Source organism: Colobus angolensis, unplaced genomic scaffold (genome assembly GCF_000951035.1).
Source record: "Colobus angolensis palliatus isolate OR3802 unplaced genomic scaffold, Cang.pa_1.0 Scaffold6, whole genome shotgun sequence".
NCBI classification, from domain to species: Eukaryota; Metazoa; Chordata; class Mammalia; order Primates; family Cercopithecidae; genus Colobus; species Colobus angolensis.
In genome coordinates this window covers 8,026,172-8,033,776 of record NW_012119598.1, presented here as the reverse complement: position 1 = coordinate 8,033,776, position 7,605 = coordinate 8,026,172, and the positions used below count along the sequence as shown (strand labels likewise).

The window sequence follows — 7,605 nt, the reverse complement described above, 5'->3', positions numbered from 1 at the left end:
AGCTCACTGCAACCTCCACTTCTTGGGTTCAAGTGCTTCTCCTGCCTCAGCCTCCTGAGTACCTGGGATTACAGGTGTGTACCACCACACCCAGCTAATTTTGCATTTTTTAAGTAGAGATGGGATTTCAACATGTGGGCAAGGCTAGTCTTGAACTCCTGACCTCGTGATCCGCCTGCCTCAGCCTCCCAAAGTGCTGAGATTACAGGAATAAGCCACCGTGCCAGGTTCTCATTTTTTTTAAAATTGTTGTTTTACCAGACACGGTGGCTCACGCCTGTAATCCCAGCACTTTGGGAGACCAAGGCGACTGGATAACCTGAGGTCAGGAGTCTGAAACCAGCCTGGCCAACATGCTGAAACCCTGTCTCTACTAAAAATACAAAAATTAGATGGGCGTGGTAGTGGGCGCCTGCAGTCCCAGCTACTCTGGAGGCCGAGGCAGGAGAATTGCTTGAACCCAGGAGTGAACCAGGTCGCAGTGAGCCAAGATTGCACCACTGCACTCTAGCCTGGGCGACAGAGCAAGACTCTGTCTCAGAGGAAAAAAAAAAAGTAGACACTATAGGGACCATTCCCTGGTGGACTTTGGGTGGCACCAGGGGTGTGCTGTTGGTGTCGTGGGTCCAGACTGAAAAGCGCAGAGGCAGAGGAAGGGCTCCAGCAGTTGGATGTGATGCACAAGGAAGAAGTTGTCTGGAGAGCTGACAATTTTTGAGGCCATAGAGTCAAGCCCCCTGCAGAGGGGAGAGTTTACCTCTTCTCTAAGGATGGCTGCTGCCGGCAATTCTCATTCCACAGCTGTCTCCTTCTGTGGCCCATGGATCTTTCTCTTCTAATGTCTTCCAGCATCATGTTTCTGCTACTCCAGCCCTCAAGTGATGATTCCACACAAAGCTGCCTGGTGTTTATCATGGGCCGCATGGGGAGCTCAGCCTCTCATTTCTTACTCCCTCTTCCCACCTCCCCCAGAAAGGTTAGAAACTCCCTTGGATCAAAACACGACAAAGTTCATTTGCACATATGACAAATTATGTCTTTGTGTAAAGTAGATACAATGTTAGTACGTAGTCTAAATTGTATTTAGCATCTAATTGCTAATTAGATGTATTGTAATTAGATGTATTAGCATCTAATTGAGGAAGGAGAGACGAGGAGGAAAGATAATATTGACAAACTCACCAAGTGCTAGACTCTGGGGTGAGTGCTCTGAATATATCATCTCACCTCCTTCCCTCAACAGGCCTGTGAGGTAGGTACTGTTAACCCATTTTACAGATGCAGATATCATCACCAAGTCCATGGCACTGAGATCTCCAGCAGACATCCTTGCCCTGCCCGATTTGAGCACAATGGTCTAGGCAAACATATAGCACTGCAGGTATTTGATAAACGATGAATGGGGTTGGCTGGATCCTTGTCCTAATCAATTTGATAATGGTTTACCTAGTTTTTTCTGACGTCCCGCCCTCAGCCAGTTATTCCTTTTTAGCACTCAAAACATATTTTATGGAGAACAGGAAGTTCCATGCACAACATTAGGCTCTTGAAAGGGAAAGTCAAGCCTTAAAAGTTTTTATTTACACCCCACTTTCTCTTGCAAGGGATTTGGAGTGATTTATCACAAAGACACCTATAATAACATGACTAGGCCCCGCGTGGTGGCTCATGCCTGTAACATCTGCACTTTGGGAGGCTGACACAGGTTGATCACTTGAGGTCAAGAGTCCAAGGCCAGCCTGGCCAATGTGGTGAAATCCTGCCTCTACTAAAAGTAAAAACGAATACAAAAATTAGCTGGGCATGGTGGCGTGTGCCTGTAGTCCCAGCTATTCAGGAGGCTGAGGCAAAAGAAGAAGTGCTTGAACCCAGGAGGTGGAGGTTGCAGTGAGCAAAGGTCACACCACTGCACTCCAGCCTAGGCAGCAAAGTGAGACTCCATTAAAAAAAATAAAAAAAGAAAAGATTAAATATAAAAAAGAATAAAACAGACCAGGTGCGGTGGCTCACGCCTGTAATCCCAGCACTTTGGGAGGCCAAGGCAGGTGGATCGCCTGAGGTCAGGAGTTCGAAACCAGCCTGGTCCAACATGGTGAAACCCCATCTCTATTAAAAATACAAAAATTAGCCAGGCGTAGTGGCATGTGCCTGTAATTCCAAGGCAGAAGAATCGCTTGAACCCAGGAGGCAGAGGTTGCAGTGAGCCAAGATCATACCTCTGCACTCTGGCCTGGGCAACAGAGTGAAACGCTGTCTAAAAAAAAAGAGAATAAAATAATAGAACCATGTGTACCATAAACATAAGCAGTTAAAGTAAAATAAAAGCTAATAGCAGAAGAGGGGGAAAATACAATAAACGTGCAGGCTATAAGAATTTATATAGGCCGGGCACAGTGGCTTATCCCTGTAGTCTCAGTGCTTTGGGAGGCTGAGCCAGGCAGATCACTTGAGGTCAGGAGTTCAAGATCAGCCTGGTCAACATGGTAAAACCCCGCCTCTACTAAAAATACAAAAATTAGTCAGGCATGGTGGGGCATGCCTGTAGTCCCGACTACTTGGGAGGCTGAGGCAGGAGAATCGCTTGAACCTGGGAGGCGGAGGTTGCAGTGAGCCGAGCTCATGCTATTGCACTTCAGCCTGGGCGACAGAGTCAGACTTGGTCTCCAAAAATAAAAACAAAAGATAGAAAGCCCCCTAGGTAATTCTTACGTACTGCCAAATTAAGAAGCACTGCTGTAGTGTATTATCTTAAGCCACAACTCAGTGAAGGCAATTCTTCCCAGATGAGGTAAAGTTAAAAAGGACTCTAAGAAATATGAGACCCAAATTCACCAAAATAGTCTCGAAAAAGAACAAAGTTGAAGGACTCATACTTCCTGATTTCAAAATTTACTACAGTTATTACAGTAAGCAAGACAGTGTGGTACAGCATAAGGAAGATATAAAGATCAATGGAACAGAACTGAAGTTCCAGAAATAAGCCCTTACGTTTATAGTCAATTGATTTTCAACAAAAGTGCCAAGATCATTCAGTGGGGAAAGAAGAGGCTTTTCAACAAATGGGATAACTGGGTATCCATATGCAAAGGAATGATTTTGGACCGCTTCTTTACATAATATACAAAAGGTAACTCAAAATCAATCATAGACCTAAATGTAAGAGCTATTATAAAGCTATATAACTCTGAGAAAAAAGCATAGGATTACGCACCATGACTGAGTGGGACTCACCCCAGGAATGCAAGATTGGTTTAACAGTCAATATTTGATTAATGTAATTATACTCTATAGTCAGAATAAAAGACAAAAACCACATGGTCGTCTCAATAGCTGCTGAAAAATCATTTCTCAAAATCCCATTTACGTTCAGGATATAATCTCTCAATAAACTAGGAATAAAAGAAAAGTTCCTCAATTTGATGAAAGACATTTATGAAAACCCCACAGCTAACATTATACTTAAAAGAATAAATATATAATGAAATATCATTCAGCCTTAAGAAGAAAGAAAATTCCAAGACGTGCTACAACATGAATGAACCTTGAAGACACTGTGCTAAGTGAAACCAGACAGACACAAAAGGATAAATATTGTCATTCCACTAATATGAGGTACCTGGGATAATGGAATCCATAGAGACAGAAAATAGAATGGTATTTGCAGGGGGCTGGGGGAATGGGGAGTTTGTGTTTAATAGGTACAGAGTTTCAGTTTGGGGAGATGAAAAAGTTCTAGAAATGGATGCTGATAATGATTACACAATGTAAATGGGCCTAATGCCGAGAACTGTACACTTCAAAATAGTTAAAAGAGGACATTTTGTTATGTATATTTTACTACAATTTTTTAAATAATAAGATAGTGAAAGATCAAATGGTTTTCCTCTAAGATTAGGAACAAGGCAAGGGTATCTGCTCTCAGTGCTTTTATTCAACATTGTACGGTAAGTCCTCATGTAATGTCAATAGGTTCTTGAAAACTGTGACTTTAAGCAAAATGACTTATAATGTAACCAATTTTTTTTCTCGTCAATGTCATAAATAAATTACATTGAGGCTGGGCACAGTGGCTCATGCCTGTAATCCAGGCACTTTGAGAGGTAGCGGGCAGTAGGATCACTTGTGCCTAGAAGTTCAAGACCAGACTGGGCAACATAGCAAGACCCTGTCACTACAAAAAATAAAAATAGCCAGTCATGGTGGTATACACGTATAGTCCCAGCTACAAAGAAAAGAAAAAAGACTTTGATTGACCAAAATGTCTTTTTGCTTAAAGTCACAGTTTCTAAGAACCTATCAATGGTCTTAAGGGAGGACTTACTGTACTTGGGCTCTGGCCAATGAAATAATGCAAGAAAAACAAATAAAATATATATAGATTGAGAAGGTAGTATAAAGGTTGGTATATTTATTCAAAGGCAACATGATTCTGTATGTAGACAACCCCAAGGAATCTACAAAAAAAATGACTGGCATTAATCAACGATATCAGCAAGGTCACAGGACTCAAGCTCAGTACACGCGAATTAATTGTATTTCAATATAGTAAGATGAAATTAAAAAATAATTTTATTCACAACAGTATCAAAGAGAATAAAATACTTGATAATAAATTTAGCAAAGAAAGTGCAATAGCTATACACTAAAAAACACAAAACGTTGCTAAGATATTTATCTGAAGAGCTGAGTAAATGGAGAGACATACCATGTACATTGATCAGAAGACTCAATATTATAGAGGGCAATTTTTCCTAAATTGATCTATAGATTCAATGTATCCCTATCAAATCTCATCAGGCTTTAAAAATAGAATTTGACAAGGTGACCCTAAAAGTTATATAGAAATGCAAAAAAACTTAAGCCAAACAATTTTGAAAAATAAAGTTGAACTTAAACTACCTGATTTCAAAACTTACTATATGAGTAAAGCTACTGTAATCAAGACAATTTTGTATTGGCCTAAGCATAGACTTATGGACCAGTGGAATAGAATAAAACATCCAGAAATAAGCCCTTCCATTGATGATCAGTTGATATTCAACAAAGATACCACGCCAAAAAAAAAAAAAAAAAGTGTGATCCTTACCTTACACTTTACACAAAAGTGTATCCATAATAATGCTAAAAATCTTTTTTTTAAATCCTGAATAATTAGCTCTTTGCTTTAACTCCTAAAAGTGGGTCAAATACCTTGAATGACCTTGTCTGCTCTTTTGGACAACTTTACCGATGTTTTTCTCACTATGATCAGATTTGTCAAGCTCAGTCCTTTGGAAGAAACTCCACCACATTACCCTGATAGACACCTGCAGTCGGACTTTTTTTTTTTTTTTTTGAGTCGAAGTCATGCTCTGTTGCCCAGGCTGGAGTGTAGTGGCACAATCTCAGCTCAGGGCAACCTCCATCTCCCTGGTTCAAGCAATTCTCCTGCCTCAGCCTCCCTAGAAACTGAGATTACAGGCACGCGCCACTGCGTCTGGCTAATTTTTTGTATTTTTCAGCAGAGACGGGGTTTGCCGTGGCTGGCCAAGGCCTATTGGCCAGGCTGGTCTTGAACTCCTGACCTCAGGTGATCTGCCCGCCTTGGCCCTCAAAGTGCTGGGATTACAGGCATGAGCCACCGCGCCTGGCCTGCCGTGGGATTTTTAAATTGACTCCAAAAGGTACTGAAAAATCTCAGATGGGCTCTCAACTCAGATTTTATTTTATAAAAGAAAAATGTGTCTCCCGCCCTGCCTCGTGGGCGGTTGAGGGAGCGGGAACGGATGGGCAGCGGCCTTGTCCTCTAGAGTGAGGAATTCCGTCCGATGGAAGCTTAATCTCTAAGGAGAACTATTATGACCCACACAAAACCCCTGCCTCCCCAGTTGTCCACATCAGGGGCCTAATTGACGGTGTAGTGGAAGCTGACCTTGTGGAGGCCTTGCAGGAATTTGGACCCATCAGCTATGTGATGGTAACGCCTGAAAACAGACAAGCACTGGTGGAATTTGAAGATGTGCCGGGGGCTTGCAACGCAGGGAACTACACAGCCGACAACCAAATATACACTGCCGGTCCCCTAGCTTTTGTCAACTACTCTACCAGCCAGAAGATCTCCCCTCGCCCCGAGCTCGCATGACTCCCGGAGCGTGAACAGTGTGCTTCTTTCTCTTTACTTCCTGAACCCCAGACCACCACGGATGTTCTTTACACTATCTGTAATCCTTGTGGCCCTGTCCAGAGAATTCTCATTTTCCGGAAGAGTGGAGTTCAGGCCATGGTGGAATTTGCCTGTGTTCAAAGTGCCCAGTGGGCCAAGGCCTCGCTCCATGGGGCTGAAATCTATTCTGACGGCTGCACTCTGAAGATCGAATACGCGAAGCCTACACGCTTGAATGTGTTCGAGAATGATCAGGATACTTGGGACTACACAAACCGCAATCTCAGTGGCAAGGTGACCCCGGCAGCAACCCTAACAAACGCCAGAGGCAGCCCCCTCTCCTGGGAGATCACCCCACAGAATATGGAGGTCCCTATGGTGGGTATCACAGTCATTACCATAATGAGGGTTACGGCCTCCCAGCCCCCCACCTCACTACGAAGGGAGAAGGATGGGTCCACCAGTGGGGGCAGTCACCATCGGGGCCCAAGTCGCTACGGCTCCCAGTATGGGCACCCCCCACCCTTCCCCCACCACCCGAGCATGGCCCTCACGCCGACAGCCCTGTGCTCATGGTCTATGGTTTGGATCCGTCTAAGATGAACTGTGACCAAGTCTTCAGTGTTTTCTGCTTGTATAGCAATGTGGAGAAGGTGAAATTCATGAAAAGCAAGCCGGGGGCCGCCGTGGTGGAGATGGCTACGCTGTGGACCGGGCCATTACCTACCTCAACAACAATTTCATGTTTGGGCAGAAGCTGAATGTCTGTCTCCAAGCGGCCAGGCCTCACGCCTGGTCAGTCATCCGGGTCGGAAGTCAGGTGTTGCAGTTACAGAGACTTCAGCGAATCCCGAACAATCGGTTCCCCACCCCGGAGCGGGCAGCCGAGCACCGCCTCCAGCACCCCAGCAACGTGCTGCAGTTCTTCAGCGCCCCGCCGGAGGTGGCTGGGGGGAACTTCTTGGAGATGTGCGATGTGCTGGGCGTGAGGCGGCCATCTTCTGGGAAAGTATTCTCAGGCAAAAGTGCGCGCAGCTGCTCTGGGCTGCTGGAATGGGAATCCAAGAGCGATGCCCTGGCGACTCCGGGCACCATTGCCAGATGAAAAACCCAGATGGTCCATACCCTTACACTCTGAAGCTGTGTTTCTCCACCGCTCGGCATGCCTCCTAATGAGGTGCCTAGGAAGAGTCCCATCTGAGCGGGAAGACATTTCTCTTTCCTTTATGCCTTTTTTTTTTTTTTTTGAATGCTAGGTTTGTAGAGGCTTAACCTTAATGGAAACACTGGAAGTCTGCAAGGGGAGCCTGAGGGGACCTGATATCTCCCAAGACTAACCTTCACTTCTTCACTTTTAAAAATTTATTGTGCAAGGCCAGGCGCGGTGGCTCACGCCTGTAATCCCAGCACTTTGGGAGGCCAAGGTGGGCGGATCACCTGAGGCCAGGAGTTCGAGACCAGCC

The 7,605-nt window shown here is 44.7% G+C and overlaps 1 pseudogene across 1 annotated transcript in view; it reads left to right on the top strand.

The window, feature by feature from the left end:
• LOC105526798 overlaps positions 1–7,373 on the top strand; it is a 12,767-nt pseudogene extending 5,394 nt beyond the window's left edge. Inside the window, exon 2 of the transcript XR_001004148.1 lies at positions 5,828–7,373. The product of XR_001004148.1 is annotated as a heterogeneous nuclear ribonucleoprotein L-like (transcript). The remainder of the gene's footprint in view (positions 1–5,827) is intronic.
• The last annotated feature ends 232 nt before the right edge of the window (positions 7,374–7,605 follow it).